Source organism: Camelus bactrianus, chromosome 3 (assembly GCF_048773025.1).
Source record: "Camelus bactrianus isolate YW-2024 breed Bactrian camel chromosome 3, ASM4877302v1, whole genome shotgun sequence".
Lineage (NCBI taxonomy): Eukaryota > Metazoa > Chordata > Mammalia > Artiodactyla > Camelidae > Camelus > Camelus bactrianus.
In genome coordinates this window covers 142,752,865-142,772,791 of record NC_133541.1, presented here as the reverse complement: position 1 = coordinate 142,772,791, position 19,927 = coordinate 142,752,865, and positions in this window count along the sequence as shown.

Sequence of the window (19,927 nt, the reverse complement as noted above, 5' to 3'; positions counted from 1 at the left end):
GCGGTACGGATAATAGAGCTAAAGAAGAATCACTTTTCTGTGAGTTATAATGAAAAATGTTGATTTGTCTATGTCCATTTGGCAGAGTTCCAGTGCAAATTTCGCACACTCGCTGCCATATACAGAGCAATATAATTATTGACTCACCCAGCCCTTTGCTAAGGAACATGGCTAAGAGTGGTCTCTTACTTGTAAAGACAGAAAGAGGCCTCACAAAACCTGGAAGGAGCAGGAAGAAATGTTGAGATTGGAAATTAGTGCAGGACCTGACCTCTGGTGAGGTAGAAGCTAAGGTGAATCTCTGCTTTACTGGGTCGCAAACACTCAAGCGGACAGGACACTAGAGTTTGAAAGTGCTGCACTGAGTGTTAGCAGAGGGCACAGCAGATGCTTGGCTGACAGAACTCAAAGAAATCGTACAAAATAACCCCTGAGTTGATTCCCAGACCAAGATATGAGCTGCCAAATTTGAGCTAGCAGGAGCTGTGCAAGATTAGGGACAGGGCTAAGGATGATGGCACACACTGAATCTCAGCGATCTGGAGGGTGTATTGGATTGTGGTTTGTCCTATCAAGAGAGCAAACCGGCCTGGGATCCCAATGAGAAAGCAACCAAACTGGCGGGAGAGTTTGACTTTACTGAAATATCCCATGGCCACATCCACAGCATCTGTAGTCCAAGGAACCAATTTGGAATTTTGCAAATCGAACAAGTGTGGGGCTCAATGAGAGATATCATTCATCTGGTTTCAATGATCTACGGGTCCTTGAGGTTGAAATTGGTGTCCAGTACCATAGGATCTTCCATATTCATAGCTAGGACTGGGATTAGGATTTGGTAAGAGGCAGTGGATGCAGGTCAGCTCTGTAGTAGTCTTCATGATCCCATGCCACCAGAATGAGAGGACAAAGATGAGTGGTTCCTGTCCGCTGCTTGAGAAGATGAAGCGTTTAATTCAGCTTTATCTCCCAAAGGCAGATGCTACATTTGGGATGGCACTGACATGTTACGGCAACGAGGACATCAAGGTGGGGCTGTGGGATCATTGCAGCAGTCCCTGATGCATGACATCCTTAGATATGTTTCCACTGGTGTTTCTGTAGACAAAGAAGCTCTGGGAAGACCTTGTACTATTGGGACATACCACTGCAATAAAAAGGACAATTGCACTGTCACAATGGTGTTTTGGAAACACTCCAAATTGACATACAGCAGCCTGCCAAGCAGAAACCTTATAGAAGCTTCGTTTCCACAAGGGAGAGGGTCCATGCACGTTCAGAGCTGTGATATAATTGTAATAAAAATTAAGTTCTACTAAACGACAAGAGTAGGTTTTGTACATGACAACCACTGCAACACCAGCAATTAGAGATATACCACACTACACACACAGAAAAATAACATTGCATCACTGTCTAGGAAATATTGTCCTCACAGAAATATCATGGAATTGCATACACCCAAGAGACTAAAATTTTCACTTAAACAAGCCCAGCAAGTCTACATTATATACCTGAAAATACTTGACCAGTAGAGTTACAAAACTATAGTAAAAGAGACAGGAAGTACCATTTTCACTCCAAAAGGGATTGAAGGTTCCAGAAAATGGTTTAAAGAATTAGACTCTGAAACAATTCCAGAGCAAGCCTTGAAAAGGTTGGTGAGAGAAGCACTGAAGAACAGTATTGTCTTAGAATTTCAAAAGGCAGAATACAAGAAAAAGGGAAGAGAACATCTATATACAAGACAAATAAATCAGAAAACTCGATGGATGGGATAATAGGGCAGATAAAGTCAGTCCTAAGCGGACTAGATAATGCAGAGGGACTCGTGAGTGACTGCGAAGACAGGAGAACAGAAATACCCTGATCAGAAGATGACATAGAAAAGCAAATGAAAACCAATGCAAAAAATTCTGCTGAATCCTGGATAAGACAAAGCATGCAAAGCTAGGATTCATAGGATTCCAAGAAGGAAAAGCATGATATGTATATAAAAAAATATCTGAAAATGTATTTGTAAAAATATCAGACTGAAACTTGCTGAAAGGCAAGAAACAATCATGTATAAGAAATGATGAGGCACAAAGCGTCCAAAGAAGGCGGAATCCCAAAAGACCTACAAGCAGCTGTTTTATCTTTCAAATCATCAAATTCATGATCCACCGAGTGATTTTAAATGCACCTAGGTAAAAGCAACTTAGTCACAACAGAACCTCCAGAGGGGTTTCAGCTGATATCTCGACAGATTCATTGCAAGACAGTTAGCATTGACAAGACACAGACAAATTTCTGAATGAGAAAAAGCTGCAGTCTAGTGCAGCCTATGCCACAAGACTGCCATTTACAATACTGGCCGATATAGACAATTTCACAGACTGGCCAATTTTAAAAGATCTCAGAACTTCAAAATTTATCATAAAAGAAAGATTGTGAATTCTACCCTGAATAGAAAACTAGAAAGATGATCTGGAAATAAGAAAACCATCATTGGAAATGCAGGAGATACAATATAAGTTGCAAAGAATAAAAGAGAAGTAGGCAAAGAGGACGTCAAAATCCTATGGATGGGAGAAGGTAGCAGGAAACATAGGTGATGTTCAGCAATTTTGTATCTTAATCACTATATATGACTATTTTCATCAAATGGAGTGATACATTGCATAATGTGTTTGCAAAACAAACAAACAACAAAAAAGCAAACAAACAATCACCAAAAGCGTACGGTTGAGTGACATATATCCGCAGAAACCAAGAAAATTCAAAAGAAAATACTAAAAGTGATGTCAAGGATCATTCAGCACGCTTTGACACAGTTTGGCTGAATGCATATAAACAACACCCTTGTATTAAGAAAACACACGAGTGCATAAATCTTAATAAATATTGATACATAAGAGCACATTGTGACCTAACCCAAATGACTATTTTGAATAAAATAGATCCATAGTCCGTGATATAGAAATACAAGCCTTCCATTAGGATGAATGAATGGCATATTGAATACTACGAGGAGAATAAATGGCATATTCCTATAATAAAGACAAGTAGCTCTGCCAAATCTTAAAAGAGTAAAAAAGACAGACAGTAAATTGTATAATGGGACTGGTTTCGTTTCTAGGAAATTCAGCCCCAGTGAAACAAACGAATCCAAGTTCTGAGAGTGTGGGTTTTTCAGCAGAAAAGCAACAGAGAGATATGCATTCTCGGTGAATGTATATGACACAAATATAAGATTACTGTAGTGAGTCTTTGGGTACTGTTAACTGTTAGAAAGTTTATAGACATGTGAATCCATAAACTTAACATGGACGTACTTCCTCCGTTTCTACTTTATATAGAAAACTGCACATAAGAAAAGAGGAATGGAAAATAAGAAACATGGGACACAAATGGAGAGAAACACACATACCTTAGGAAACTCTGGACGGATGCAGCCCCTCCCCGAACACTGACAAGATGCAGCAACCATTGGGGATGGCAGTTACCAGTTGAAATCCAGGTGGAATGCTGGTGTGTCCCGCGTGGCTTGTTGTGGCTGGTGGATCCAAGGTAACTGGGCAGAACACGGTGGGTGGATCAGTGTCATGGAGGGGCTGCCGCCCTCGCTGAAGCTTGGGATATGTCTCTTGTTCGGGAAGCTGTGTAAGAGCAAGATACTGCTGCTGCCCAATGGCCTGAGTTCACGGGTCAGTTTCCAGAAACTGAAAGGTCAGACAGTGGAAGTTCTGCCTGTCCTCAGCTTACTGGTGAGACTCCGAGTTAGTTTGACACATGTCCAGTCCTGTAGAAGTCAACTTTAAGGGAGACACGAAGAGAAGTTGGCAGAAAAGCTGGATGCACGGATTGAGGGGAGATGTGAACACTTTGATGATTGCTGTTCTGCTACACTGGAGATTAGTGGTATGGAGAATTCTGTACAGAATACTAGGCTCGGAAGATATTCATGAGACATATTGAGCCTCACTGATACTGGCAGAAAACTGTGGAGGGGCAACGTGCACTTGAAAAGTTCTCAGTTCACTTCTCCAAGAACGGGTCCAAGATTCTGGACGTCTAAAATAGAAGAGATGGCAGAGATCATAAAAGCGCTCATGTTCTTGGAACAGGTCGTGAGAATCCACACGTCCCAAGGGAAAATTTCAAAACACTAATACCACCATGCACCAAGCCCAGGTAAGCCTTCGCCCAGGGTGGGGTCTAGCTATCAGGCACTTTCTCTTCCCTCCCCAACACAGGCATCCATTTTAAGGCATCAGCACGTGAGCTGCAATGAAGCCATTAGGAGCAGAGCAAGCCGCTTCTAGAATCAGAGTTCAAATACCTTCACATTCTGTGAACAACAGTGAACTCCTCCATGGTCAACTACTCTCGAGTAAAACAGATTGCAATTGAATACTTAGATCACACCGCGAAATGATGACCTTCCCCTAGATTCAGCAAATGCTGCGGTTCTGCCTACTTTGGGGTGAAGGGAGAGTGGTAAGTGAGGGGAATCTTTGACTGAACTTGAATATGTACTAAGCCTCAGTTTTTCAAGAGAGTATAGGTAAATCTTATAAGTCAGTTATTGAAATGATCTGTAAAAGTCACCATAGACATGAATGGACACATGTTTTGTGGATTGTCTTTTCCCTTCAGTCAAGTTCCGGGTGCAGGATATCATGGGGGTGCAGTCTTGGATGGGTTAAATTGCTTTATCAAACGTGATCGGATGAGTATATATTCTCATGGTTGATAGAAGAGCACCTGGTTCTCCATAGTCTAGCAAAGCTGCAGCAGATTTCTCATAGATATAATGCTTCTAGGTGCTATTTGAACCAAGCCTATGTGTAAATATGTTATTTGTGTTTCCTTGTGTTTACCTCGAGAGAAAAGTTGCCCCTTTACTAGCCATCATTGACAATTACGTGTCATTGGGAGGAAAGGGCAGCACATCAACAAGGGAAACCCAGGGTTGGGGTTATTTCATGGTTCCTATATTTAGCTCATTGTTCCTGTTGTTGAATGCATAAATAATAAAGCTTTCACCTGTCCCCTTCAACACTTGGGACTGCTATTTTACATTCTTCCTATTTTTATTTTGAGCTGACATATTAGTACCAGAAAATGACAAATGTGCTTTGGGGCTAGATTCAGTATGTTTCGAAAGTTAACTTCATTTTGATACAACTCCCAAAATATGTAAATCAATTCCATTAACCATTTGAAAGACTGCCACTGAGGTATCAACGCAATGTCAATAATGGAGTTTTCAGACAAACCGTCCCACCATGTCTGTACAGAAAATTGAGCTAAACAAGAATCACATTTCTGTGAGTTATGTCTGTGAAATGTTGATTTATTGATGTCCATTTGGCAGAGTACTGGTGCAAATTTCGCTCATTCACTGACATGTGCTCAGAAAGATATATATGGACTCAACAAACCCTTGGCTTGGGACACTTGGTGAAGAGTGGTCTCTTACTTACAAAGACAGGAAGAGGCCTCACAAAACCTGGAAGGAGCAGAAAGAAATGTAGAGAATGGAAATTAGTGCAGGACCTGACCTCTGGTGAAGGAGCAGCCAAGGTGAAACTCTCGTTTACTTGGACACACACTCTCAGGTGGTCAGGAAACAAGGGATTGAAAGCACTGCGCTGCGTGTTAGAAGAGGGCACAGCAGATGCTTGGGTGACAAAACTCAAAGAAATCAGCACAAAATATCCCCACAGTTGATTCCCAGACCAAGATACGAGTGGCCAAATTTGAGCTAGCAGAAGCTGGGCAAGATGAGGGATATGGTTGTGGAAAATGGCACACACTGAATCTCAGTGATCTGGAGGGTGTATTGGATTGTGGTTGGTCCTATCAAGAGAGCAAACCGGCCTGGGTTACAAATGAGAAACCAACCAATCTGGCGTGCGAGTTTGTGTTTATCGAAATGTCCCATGGCCACATCCAATGCATCTGGAGATTCAGGGACCAATTGGTTATTTTACCAATCGAGCACGTGTGGGGCTCAGTCAGAGCCATCATGCATCAGGTCTGAGATTTCCAGGGGGCCTTGAGGTTGAACTCAGTGTCCAAAGCCATAGGATTTGCCAATTTCATAGGCAGGATTGGGATTTGCTTTCTGGGGTGGAGGGTCTCCCCCAAGTGTCTGGACTTGACTCTGGGTGAGTTGGTCAGTTGGACAGTGGCTCAGTGTGAGTCCATGTCCAGTGGAGGAGGTAGCGGGTTAGATCTAGAAGGACTCCTTCTGGGGCGGGAGGGCACACAATGGAGGCAGGAGGCCAAGTCCAGTTGACTGAGAACAGGTCATATCCTGCATTGTCCTGCAGGGCAAATGAAAGCGTCCAGTCTACAGAAGGTGGAAAGGTGGTCCATACAATGGTTCAGCTCAGAAGTCACATCCTCAAAGGAGCCTTCCCTGCCTGCACAGTCTAAAGGGACAGCCTCCTCCAAGCATATCTCCCCAGCAGACACCTGCTCCATTTCCTGCATAGCATTCAGGACTCGGGCCCCTGCTCCGCACCCACCCATGTTTCCGCTGCCTAGAGGGAAAGCCCTCACGGGAGCCATCAAGCCCTGCATGACCATGGCCCCACATCTCTGTCTCCCCTGCCACCACTGTCTCCACCTGGCCCTCTTCTCCTTCACTCCGGCACTCCTGAATCCCCCCAACCCTGTGTGCTCTCCAGAGCACGTGTCCCTCCTAACATGTTGTGTGCTCACTGTGTCTCACCCACTGCATGCCTCCCACCCAGGTCAATATCCAGCACACAGTAGGGCTCAGTAAGTAGAGAATGAAAGACTCTTACCATCACTGCTGGGAAGACTTTTCTCTGTGGCCTACAGTGATCACAGACACTTCACATATTCGCTGAGGTCCTACTGTGTGCTGGGCAGGTTCCAGATACCGGGCACAGCAGGTAGTGAAGCAGGCATGTCTCCATTCTCATGCAGCAGACAGCCTGGTGGGGGACACAGAGAAAATTAAGTAAAATATACACAATATCCGGAGGTGATATGTTCCATGGAGAAAAATAAGGTCAGGGAGGACATTTGAGCAGATTCCTGGAGGTGTTTAAGAAGCAGAGGGAGACAGTTCCTGGCTGAAAGATCAGCCAGCACAAAGGCCCTGAGGCCACAGTGGGATGCGCGTGGAGGGTCTTAGTTATCCATGTGAGTTCTTAGTCCTGCCTTGAATATGTATGTTGCTTTTAATTGTAAACCTAGATTTCAACTTTATAGCAAATTAACCTGCATCATCAATCTGCATAATTTAGCCAATTCTGTTTCAGGTGTTGTGGGCACAATTGCGGGCTAGTTACTTGGGTTGGTAAAGAACTACCCACGTCTGAGAAGGGTCTAGGAAAGTTTAATAGGGACACTGCTATAGGCAACATCAGGCCACACAGGCAAGAGGTGCCTACACGAGCGCCAAGGTTGAGTGTGTAGGGTCTGTTATTGGGGGTGTGCTGTGCACACAAGGAGGAGGGGGATGCATGATCAATTCATGCACAGGTACCTGGTTGGTTGTGAGATCTGTCAGGGGCTTCTCTGAACAACAGGCTTTACCACTTTGATAAGGGCAGGATGTGAGGCCTCTCTTCCTGGGGCAATGAGTTTACATAGGGTAAACACACAGCAAGAGAAGATGTTTTATAGCTTGTGGAAATGCAGGTGTGCAAAGGGTCCTGCAGTGTGGAGTGGGAGGTAAAGTGCCACTGGGCTCTAGGCACACAGAGAGCCCAGGGGTGAGGGTGTATGACTCTAAAGAGTGCCAGCTGGCTTCACACCAGGGACTTTATGTGGAAACAGGACAATCTAGGTTGTCAGCACGTGTCTACTCAGTGAGCTCCCTAAGCATAGCTCTGTCAGGCACCAGGTGGCTGTGAAATGAACATGAAGTTCCCCACCCTGAGGACCCCAATGAATGAACATCTTGACATCCTCAAGCCCCTTCCCCTGCACCACCGCCCCACCTCATCTGGGTCTCAGGCTCTGACCCTGACATCAGTGGCACCTTCGTTCCCTACATCCAGCTCTTCTGGACGTCTCTGTGATGAGCTGTTCCATGTCAGCGAGCCCCAAACTGAGCTCTGCCTTTACCCCATGAATGCTTCCTCCCTGTGAAGCCCCTTGTGAAGGAGCCACCACTAGCAGGATCCTTCAGCCCTGAGTGTCTGCCTTCCCCACCCCTCCGATTTCCCCCAGCACATGATCCCCTCTGGAGGTCCCTATTATCCTCTCCCTCCCAATTCAGTCTTGGGCTGCACAGCAAATCCCTCTTCACAATCTCCCACAAGACAGGTCCAGGTCCACTTGGGGACACTGAGGTGACACAGGCTGGTGTTGCTGGGAATGAAAAGCAAGATCCTGGAGCAGAGGAGAGGCAAGAGCTCCCAATCCACCAGAAAATAGGCTAAAGTGGGGGCAAGACACCCATAAAGGGTGAGGCAGGCATCACACTGCAGCCCCGCCCTCTGCTACCCCAGGATGCCCTGTGTTTCCTGCTTTGGCCTGGGGGACTTCCCCCCTTACTCTCTGTTAGAGGGGTGCCCATTCATTCATTCACAACCTCATTCACCATGTACATGGGTCCTGCTCAGTGCCAGGCCTCAGCTGAATGACAGCTCATCCTTGGGGACACAGCTCAGATCTCACCTCCTCAATGAAGCACTTCTGGATTCCCACCCCTCCTGAAGCTCCTCTGGCCTCAATTGGGACCACTAGGGCTGTGACCACACTCTGATTACCTCCCAAGTCTGTGATCTCTGTGAAAGCTCTGGGCCCAATGTGGAAAGAGACTCAGAAAAATGGGGCCAAAAGGGGCTAAGAAAAATGTTACTAGTTCTCTATTACAGAGAAGGGCACTGAGCAGAGAGAGGGCAGTGTCCAACCAAAGCTACAAAGCATGGTCTCAGTGAGCCCTCCCATGACCCTGTTACTAGTTCTCTGTTACAGATGAGGACACTGAGCCATAGAGATGGAGCAGAGCCCTGCTATAGCCTTGGCCCCACGGCCTGTGTCCTTTATGAGTAGCTCCATGCTGCCAGCAGGGGTGTGGGCCTGGAATGGAGGTTGAAAGCAGCCTGACCCCCAGGACCCCTTCATACACAAAGTCAGTCTCAGGAAACACCCCTCAAGACCTACTCTACACCCCTGGGATTGGGACCTGATTGCTGTTCCTGGAAGCTGGCTGGGCTTCCCTGTGAATTGCCCCAGGAGATGCTTGGGACAGCCACAGGGCCCCTGAGGCTCCCTGTCCCCAGATGAGCAGCTCTGGTCCCCTTGACTGTCCCTGGCAGAGGCCTGATGACATGAGGTGTTGGCCGGTTAGCCAGCTGTGGAGATGAGGAAACGGGGGCAACATGCATGTACATGCAGGGATCCAGGTATTCACTCAACAATCATTGATTCAGGCCTTGCCGTGTGGCTTGCCTGGGCCCAGGCCTGGGTGTCCAGCAGTGCATACAGTCAACCCCTTGAGCCTTCTGGGAAAGCAGTGCTCAGAGGAACTGGCCCTCAGTGCCCCCATCAGTGCCCATACCTGGGCCTCTCTGGGGGATTCTGAAATGTGGGATCATGACGGTCCTGGGAAAGGAGAGAGAATGTGGGCTGGGCGTCAGGTCTGCATCAGAACCTAATGATGCCCATAATGTTGTGTGACCTGGAAACTCCCTGACCTCTCTGTACCTGGCTATCCAGCCCTGACTCAGAGGACTGCTGTGCTTGGCACACAGTAGGACCTCAATCAGAGGAAATACCCAGCCCTTCCCCAGGAACCTCTCCTAATACATGCCCAAAGCTAAGCCCATGTGCCACACATCACCAGAGCTGATACTTGACAAACAGGGCAAGTGAAATCCAGCAACTCCTCCATCCTGCCTGAGGCCCTTCCCTCCTCAGTGACAGTGGCTCAGAGCAGGTCTCTGCATCCCAGAAGTCTGAACTGAGCCTTGTGACCTGGAGGAGTCCCTGTTCCACACAACTCTGTTTCCAGTTCCTTCCAACAAGACACAAGAGCACATGGTCAGTCTCTTAACTGCAAGGTACTCCCTTTGCAAATTCCCCCATCACATCCGGGCAAGAAGATGTGAGTTTCAGGGCACATGTACATCCAAATGATGACTTCAGGGAAATATCCCTGCCCACACTGCCCTCTTCAGCGCCCACCTTCTAAAAGAAGGGGTAGTGACCCACGGTTGTGCACAGTTTTATCAGAACAAAGCCCTCACCCACTCACCATTGGAAACACGTGAGAAGCAGAGATTCCCAAGTGCCTAGACCCCTGTCATCCAGAAAGCAGAGGTTAGGGTTACAGACAGAAGGGGAGAAAGTACTTTCAGACTATATATCTGATAAGGGGTTAACACCCAAAACATATAGAGAACTCTTACAATTCAACAGCAAAAAACAAGCAATCTGATTTAAAAAGTGGGCAGAGGAACTGAATAGACATTTTTCCAAAGAAGGCACACAGATGTCTAACAGGTACATGAAAAGGTGCTCAACATCACTCACCATCAGGGAAATGCAAATCAAAACCACAATGAGATATCCCCTCACACCTGTCAGGGTGGATGTCATCAAAATACAAGAGATAACAAGTGATGGTGGTGGTGCGAAGAAAAGGGAAACTTGTGCAACGTTGGTGGGAATTTAAATTGGTGCCACCACTCTGGAAAAGAGTAAGGAAGCTCTCCCAAAATTTAAAATTAAAACTTCCATATGATCCAGCAAGTCCAATGCTGGGAATATATCCAAAGGAATTGAAATCACTATGTCAATGAGATAACTGCACCCTCATGTTCACTGTATCATTATTTACAATAACCAAGATATGTAAATAACCTAAGTGTCTGTCAACAGATGAATGGATACAGAAAACGTGATGCATATGTATGTATATATAATGGAATCTTAATCAGACATTAAAAAAATGAATTCCTGCCATTTGTGACAACTTGGATGGACCTTCAGTGTATTATGCTAAGTGAAATAAATAAGACAGTGAAAGACAAATACCTATGATCTCATTTATATGTGGAATCTACAAAATAATCCGAAACCCATAGAAACAGAGATCAGGTTGGTGGTTGCCAGAGGTGAGTCAGGGGGTGATTGAAATTCGGGAAGATAATCAAAATGTACAAACTTCCACTTAGAAGATAAACAAGTCCTGGGGACATAGTGTACTGCAAGGTGACTGTAGTTAGCAACACTGCGCTGTGCATTTGATAGTTGTTAAGAGAGTACCTCTTAAAATTTCTGATCACAAGGAAAATAGTGTGTGACTATGGGTGATGACAGACATCAAGTAAATTTAATGCAGTGATCATTTCACAATATGCACATGTAATAAATCATTATGCTGCACACCTAAAGCCAACAAAGTTATGTGACAATTGTATCTCAGGAATACTTATCCCAGGAAGCGGGGGTGCAAGCCTGGACTACCTACTGCAGGAGCTGCCTTTGCCCTCCAACAGCAGAGGGTGGTAATTGTGACAGGGACTGTAGGTCCCTCAAAGCCTAGAATGATTGCTGTCTGGACCTTCACAGGGAGAGTGTGCAGACCCTGCCCTGGAAGACGGTGGTCATGGCAGCAACGACGGCCTGCCTCTGTGCAGGCTCAGCCCAGACAGCTCCTGTGCTCTGCTGTCACCGCATTTACTTCCCTCCCCACCCTCAGAGGGAGAGGCTTCAATGTTGCGATTTTACACATGAGAAAACTGAGGCTCATTTGCTTTGAATTATTGACCAAGTGGTGGGGGAAGTTTTGAACCCCAGTGTTCTGATTTCAAAGCCACATCTCAGCCCTGATTTTTAGAAGGTGGAGGTCCAGGCACTGGGGACCCTCCACCTTCCTCACTTGTAGTCTTACTCCAGGGCTGCCATCCCCGAGGCGTCTGGGTGAACACATTTAATCCGCTTACTCTGCACCAGCTGAGCCCTTGGCTGCCAGTCTGTTGTCGCTGCCTGACACCAGCTGAGTTTTACAAGTAAATCATTCAACCTGCCCTGCCAGCCCACCTGCCCTGCTATGTGGGGCAGACCCTTCCTAGCCTGGTCATTCTAAACCATTATCTCACACATTTGCACAACTGCATCGAAAGGGCCCTACTCCCTGTGTGGAGGTATCGACAAGGGGAAGGGAGGGGAGTTTGGGGTGACCGCTTACTGTGAAGGTGACACATGATAGGGACATGTTCATGTCCATAATGGCACTCAACTTGAAGCTAAGAACATGGTCACAGCGAGGGCTAAAAGCTGAGAGGCTACAAGGCTGCTGAGAAAGGGGCTTGAATATTGAATTGTAAATGTGTAATTTAATTTAAAAATTAGTACCCTGGGTGATAAGAATTTGCCCCTAAGGCCGGAATTGGCCGCCTGACCATTGGGAACCCCTCAATTCCAGGATGTAATATCTGAGCATGGAGGGGGCTTAAATTGGGGTGCTGTCCTCTCAGTCATGGTGCACCTGCCCACGTGTGCACCCATGAACTGCAGTGCTCACACATCAAGGCACCTCTCATGCCCTGCCAAGGAGGTCAGTGTCATAAGGAAAGGATGACAGACTGTGAGGTCACACGTGTGCCCCTGCAGGGGTGAATGTTGTATAGGGCATAGCCCCCCCACTCTCACCTCCAGGAGGGGTGGTGGAGGGAGCAGGACTACTGAGCCCCTAGGCTTAGCAAGCATCCTGGCTGAGGTTGGGGAGGCTGTCCACTCTGAAGTCATAGGTCAGATGGTAGATTGGAGTCCCACCCCCACAGCTCACCAGTGAGACCGTCTAGTCTGTTTTCTCTGTAAACTGGAACACAGTCACCCTCACCCTCAGAAATGGGGGCAGCCTGTGTAAATTACAACACAAAACCATGCGCTGTTTCAAGTGCCCGGGGTGTCCAGCCCCCCTAGGCCGGGCAGGTGGGAGAGGAGGTGTGTGGGTTAGCAGGTGTGACAGCAGAGCTGAGACTTGGCTGAGTGCATACACTCTAATATCCAGGAACTGCGAGCTACCACTAGCAAACCTGTTCATTGGGGCCATGTGTACTCTCCCTTGTCATTTACAATCCCCTGTTTGAACAGAGGCCTCTGGAGTCTATTAGCCACATTGTTGCCTGTCACCACACTGTTGCAGGTCCAGGGTCTCCATTTAGCCAGCTTGAAGGAATAGTCAAACTTTTTCTTAAAACCAGTGACAGAAAACCAAAGTGGCTTAAAGAAGCAAACAGGGCAGGAGAGAATGACTTAACTAACTGAGACATCCACAGGGAGATAGCTTCAGGAAGGGCTGTACCTGGTGCTCAGTGACATCAGCAGAAGTCATCCTTCCTCACCTCTGGGCTCTGCCACTGGTGCCATCTTCACATGGCTCTGCCTTTATGAGAGCAATATAGTCACCAACTGCCACAGGCTGACATCACCACCCCTCAACTCCCAACTGAAATAGAAATTTTCTGCTCCCAGGATTCCAGCAACTATGCCTGACCTCCTTGGAAACTGACTGGGCTGGTGCCCAGCCCTGAGCCAATCACAGTGGCCAGGGAGGATGGAAAATGCTGATTGGCCAGATAAAGGCCATGTGACCATCCTCTCCAGGAAACCTGTGAGCTGTTCACCTGTTTTCAGGTTGGGAGAGTGTGATGTCTCCCAGAGGATCCTGCTACTAGCACAAACTGCAGGTGGCACAATGAGCTGAAATGAGCCTGTCTGCTTGGTGACAAGTGACAGGTCACTTAGTGGTTCACTGCTCCAGGGAAGGAGGCATGTCCACACAGTATTGGGGCTTCAGAGCCAGATGTAGTAGAAAAGCCTCCCAGTCTCCCAAAAGGTGGGAAAGTGAGCAGTGACACAGGAAAGGCACTCCCCTCTGTGGCCCTTGGCTTTCTCCTTGTTACAGTGGAGAGTGCAGTGTTGCCCCTGACAGCTCACTTCCCTGCTGGGAGGCCTATGCAACAGGTGGAGAGTGCTTGGAAAAGCCCACTTATTCTGAGGAACTGTTATTGCTCCTGGTGGCATTATTATTTTCATGTCACTTGTGAGGTGGGACCTGAAGGGTCCCTGATCTGGGGGCACAGATACCCACAGAAACTTGGCCCACTATTACTGTTCATTCAACAATGACTTACCGAGCACCTACTGTGTGTCAGTTTCCCAGGGTAGAGCAGTGGTGTTGACAGCAAAAGCCCCTGCCTCACCTCATCTCTGCATCCCAGGTGGGGTCAACAGTGTGGGAGTTAATGAAGCAGAGGACGTGGCCGAAGCCTTGTGGGAACCCCTGGGTTTTTCTCTGTGCTGAGGGCACTAGCAGCACACCGATTTTGGGACTCAGTACCCGCAGGACCCAGCATGTTGGGTAAAGGAGAGGGGCATTTCTAAAAGCCCATCCTCACTAACCCAAGGCTCTGGAGGGCAGCTCCACTCTGCTCAAACCCAGGGGGCATCTTCCACCATTCTGATCACCCTCTGGTATTACTCCCCGCTCAGATGCACTTTTCCCTGTGGCAGCTACACTCAGAATATGTGTTTGTTTCTCTCCCATGTGGTTAAGTGGAGTTCAGATACATAATAGTGATGGAGTGGCTAAGCCTCTGGGCAGATTGCTGGGTGACCCGCGGAAATTGCTGCACATGATTAGCTCCCTTCTGCCAACCAAAGGGCCAGGCCCCAACACTGTTCTGTCTGTTCTAGCTCACTTAATCTGCACAGACACTCTGTGCAGGACATCCTGTTATCCCCCATCTCTGCTGACTTTGGGTGGACAAAGCTTGGGTTTGAGAAAGTTGCCAAGGTCACATTGTTGACAAGTGGGGAGCTGGGGTTTTGCACCCTGGTCCCAGCATTCTGGATCATGGAAAGGCCTGGGTGGGGCAGCTTATTGCCAAGGGAAGTCCTGCCCAAGCCTCTCCCATGAGAGCCCACCCAACAGCACATCTAGCAGAGTCAGCATTTCCTGGACCAGATGGACAGAACCTCAAAACTTCTTTGCAAACAGATTGTTTCCATGTTCTTTTTTCAAACACAGAAAGGCCACAGGCCAGGGAAGGAAAAGGCCAAGAGTTATTTCATTGGGGAGAGTGAAGGACAAGTGTGAAGACACACAGCACTCCCAGCAGACCTCTCGGCAGAGCCTGCCACTGGGTGAGCAGCTACCATGACTACCTACCATAAGCCTGTGAGGTTCATGCCTGTACAATCCTGCCTGTGAGAAGAGCAAAGTGAAGCTCAGAGAGGTGTGGGGACACTCCAAAGACAAACAGATAAGGTGGGATCATCACCACCATGCTGTGCTGGGACAGGCAGTCACCTGTCACACTGCTCATGCATGGCCTGCTGGGAGTAGTGAAGGCCTGACAGGAGCACAGGAACACTGTGGTGAAGGTGATATTTCTACCTGGGACAGCTGGTGCCGGGAACTCTAGCTGATTCTTCATTGTGCCTGCTTTGAGTGTCAGCATGTTGCAGCCTCATGTAGGGGAAGGGCTGTCTCCTTTCCACACCGGTGCACAAGGAAGAGCATGTACACACTGGCATCACCATAGATCACCGGCAGGATCAGGATCTGGAGCTCAGAGCAGAAACTGCCAACACCTCAGGAACTGGTGCAAGAGGAGGACCTGAGTGCCCCCTGAAACATGTCTAGTTTTAAAAACATACTTAATTAGGGGGAAGTGATAAACAGTTGATCCCTTCAAAATATTCGGTTATCCAAGGAACAACAGCACCTCAGCATTGTAAGAAGATTAAGTCAGTCATATATAACCATCACTATACGTATGAGAAAACAGTGTTAGGAGATACAAAAGGGTCTCAGGATCATGCAGGTCAGAACTGAGAACCGTCCAAAGCATGTGCTGCATGATAGCCTCTCTAAGCTACCTGAGGCTTGGTCTGCTCCTGACACAGGGCAGATGGTTTTGAGAAAACCACACTCCTCAGGGGACCGCAGGGAGTTGAAAGAGTTGAGTTTGGGTTCCTGATCATCTTCTAAGTTTGGAATTTTGAGATTCTTCTGCACCTGTCCTTCCTCCAGAACAGAATCTGATTCAGGCGGGATTCCAAGGACTGAGGCATGTGCCAGGCAAGAGAGCAGGCATGGCTGAATGAGAGCATCGCCAGTGCCATCAACAAAGAGGCCAGGGCACTGAGATTTCCAGTGATTTAGCATCCTGGCTGGGAGGGGTCATGTGTTCTACAGTGAGTTCTGAGTATCCTGCACCGCCCTCGAAGACCTGCAGGGGGCGCGCGAAGCCAACGTGTCTTAGGTGGCGGTGCGCATACGCAGTCCGCATCAGCAACCAGCGTCTTCTCTGGGGGCGGAGCTTGTTTTCCTCAGGACTGAGAGGGCGGCGCCAGGGAGGCTCCGGCACAGCGCTGCCTGCGTGTTCTCGGGAGGAGGACGCTCCCCGCCCGCTGTCTGAAGATACGCCGGTTTCCCACGGCCTGAGCCCGCTTCCTGCCGGGGTGTGTGTGGACCTGACCGAGCTGGAGCCACGGCCGGCTGGTCAGGATGGGACGGGTGCGCTGGCGGTCCCGCTTCGAATATTCTCCTCGCCCGCCGGGAGCGGGTGAGTGTCCGCGCCCCTGGTCCTCACCGCCCGGGTCCCCCTCCCCCGTGTAATCGGAGGTGTGTACACAAAGGTTCAGGAGTGGGGACGCGGGTGTAATGGGAAAGGGGCTGAGAAAGTACTGAAAGAGTTAAAGAGAAGTGTGTAAAATCACATTATGTTAATTTTTATATTTTAAGTTTGTCAAAGTCAGAGTTTATCATGCTTTTAATTTCTTGTCTTTAAAGGAATGCAATCATTTATTTTATACTTAAAATATGATTCTCAGCTTACCTCGTTTTCAAGTCAAAATACTGCCACGGTTGACATTTTCTCATAATATAGTGACAATCTTAAACATGTGTGAATATAAACTCATTGAAAAAATCTTGCAGCATTCCATGCTGAGTAGTCTTGTTAAAAATAATATCCGGGCCATTACTAAATCATTACAAAAATATAATTTTTTTGAATCACTTTTAGAAGTTCCAGAAACAGTGGTATTTTTAAAACACCAACCACTGCATAGTGCTTAAGACCATTTAAGATGAAATATATTCAAACCTAAAACTTTAGAATACTCAAAAGGCAGGATAATATCTGCTTTTTCATTGCAAATACATGTTTTCTTCATAAGTGCAATATACGAAAGTATTCAGCTAAATTTTGTATATCTTTATTCAAAAGGTGAAATTAGAATAAAATCTCCTTATTTTTTATTTTAAGGCTAATTCCCATAAAAATTGGTATTTTTATCTGTAGGATCTTAATTGTCCATTCATTTGTTTTTTCTTTTGGTTTCTTTAACAGAGAGTGCATACTTGTGTCTTTTTAGAGTTTTTAATTCTGCTAACTTATTCCAAGAGACTTTCTGACACTGATAGTAAATAATGGGAGTGGCCTTATAGTAACTGTGCATCTTTTATGTCAGCACAGTGCGCTTGCTGATATGATTTTACATTAGATTATAATATAATTATTTTATTTGATTTACATATATACTAATACATATTTTATATATGTACACACATATATGAATATCTACTAAATGCCATTAATTTGCATGGGGTGGTAGCTGATAACATGTGTTCTTTCTGACCACTGGCTATTCTTATGTGTGTCTAACGTACTTCTTAGAACAGATGCTAGAACATCACACCTCTCATTATACAGTATTTTAAAGGTTATATTTTATTTTACTTATTTTTAAACACTTTTTATTAGGTAATAGTCATTTTACAATGTTATGACAAATTCCACTGTAGAGCAAAATTTTTCAGTTATACCTGAACCTTCATATATTCATTGTCACATTTTTTTTTTTTTGCTGTGAATTACCACAAGATCTTGCATATATTTAAAATTCCACACATGAGTGATCTCATATGGTATTCCTCTTTCTGTTCTGCTCAACCTAGAATAACATTCTCCAGGAGCATCCATGTCTCTGCAAATGGCATTGTTGTCAGTTTTTGTGGCTGAATAGTATCCCATCATATAAATATCCCACGTCTTTATCCAGTCATCTGTTGAAGTACATTTTAGGCTGTTTCCATGTCTTAGCTGTTGTAAACAGTGTAGAGAAATCAGCTGAAAACCTTATGGGGGTTCCCTTGTAACTCACTCTTTGTTTTCCTCTTGCTTCCTTTAGGATCATTTCTTTATCCTTGATTCTGGCTATCTTGATTAGGATGTGCCTTGGTGTGGGTCTGTTTGAGTTCTTATTTTTTGGGACCCTCTGAGCCTCCTGTGCTTGGATATGATTCCTTCTTTAGGTTTGGGAAGTTTTCAGTCATGAGTCCTTTCCATACCTTTTCAATCCCCTTTGTTCTTTTTCCCCTTCTGGAACTCCTATTATGCATAGATTGGCACACTTTATATTACCCCATAGGTCCCGTATATTGTTTTCATTGTTTTTTATTTGTTTTTCTCTCAGCTGTTCTGATTGGGTGCTTTCTGTTGTCCTGTCTTCTAGATCACATATTTGTTCTTCTGTATTTTCTAGTCTGCTTTGCACAGCCTTTAGGTCAGCTCTCATCTCAGCCAATGAGTTTACTAATTCTACTTGGTTCTTCTCTATAGTTTCTATTTCATTTTTGACATATTTTATATCCCTAAACCCTATTTCTTTTAGTTCCTTCAGTACTTTGATCACTCTTTTTTTGAAACCATGATCTAGTAGGCCATCAATGTCTATTTCTTTGATCATGCTTTCAGGGAACTTCTCTTGATCATTTAATTGGGAGTGGTTTCTCTGCTTCTTCATATTGCTCATATCTCTCTGGCACCGTGGCTTAAGGATATCAGTTATGTACTTAACCTGGAGATGGTGTGCCCTTAATGATTTTATTGACAGGTCTTTGTGTCTTTGCCTTGCTTCACGAACTCAGCTTGCTGTTTCATAGGCCTTCTGTTGATGCCCTCATCTGTGCTGCTCTCAGTGGCTGTTGGCTAGCAGATTGTGCCCCCTCCTAACACTAGGTCAGGAGCTGAGCTCTTACCCAGTGGGCGGGCAGGTCACTCCCCCTCCTGATGCCACAGTCAGATTCTGTGCTCAGGGGGAGGCAGGAGGGCAGATCACACCCCATCCCAGCAGCGTGGTCAAGTGCTGTGTTCCTGCCAGGATGGTGGGTGGCTGCCCACCTGCCCTCTCCTGGTGCTGGTCACTCTGCTGCTCTGTGCAGCTGCCTGCTCTGCCTCAGGTAAGCGGTCTGTAGGTGGGCTCTGGGAAGACCGCGGAACAGCCCCACCTACACTCTGAGCCAAATCTGAGCTCCTTGTTTCCCTTGGCAGCACAAGTTCTCTGAGGTGTCAGGGTAGACAGATCCTCCCTGCCTCGGGCTATAAACAAGTCTCAGTCCTGCCTAGGAGGTTGTGGAGCCCCCACATGCAGTTTCAGGTCTCAGCCCTGCCCCCACCCAGGCACTATGAACAGGAGATGGTAGCTGTGACTGAGCTTTGCCTCTCTTCTTGCGAGATGTGCCAGTAATGGCACAGGTCTGAGGAGACAAAGGCTACAGCACCCCTCCCCCAGGGCACATGCCTGTTTATAGTTTTGTTACCTTTTGAGTTAAAATTTACCTGACAATGAAATGTATAAATTAGGCTTCTGAGGTTCATCCTTGTATCAGTAGTTGATTCTTTTTTATTGTTGAATAGTATTCCATTGTTTGAATATACTATCATTTGTTTTATCCATTCTCCTACTGATAAATATTTAGGCTTTGGGTATCTTTTTTTGCAAGCAAACATTTTTTTAAAAAATGCAAATATAATATACATGCTTAAATGTGAACACATCTTAAGTATGCAGCTCAGTGATTTTTCACAATGTAAACACATCTATGTAATCTTCATCCAGTCAAGAAACAGAACATTGCTGTTCC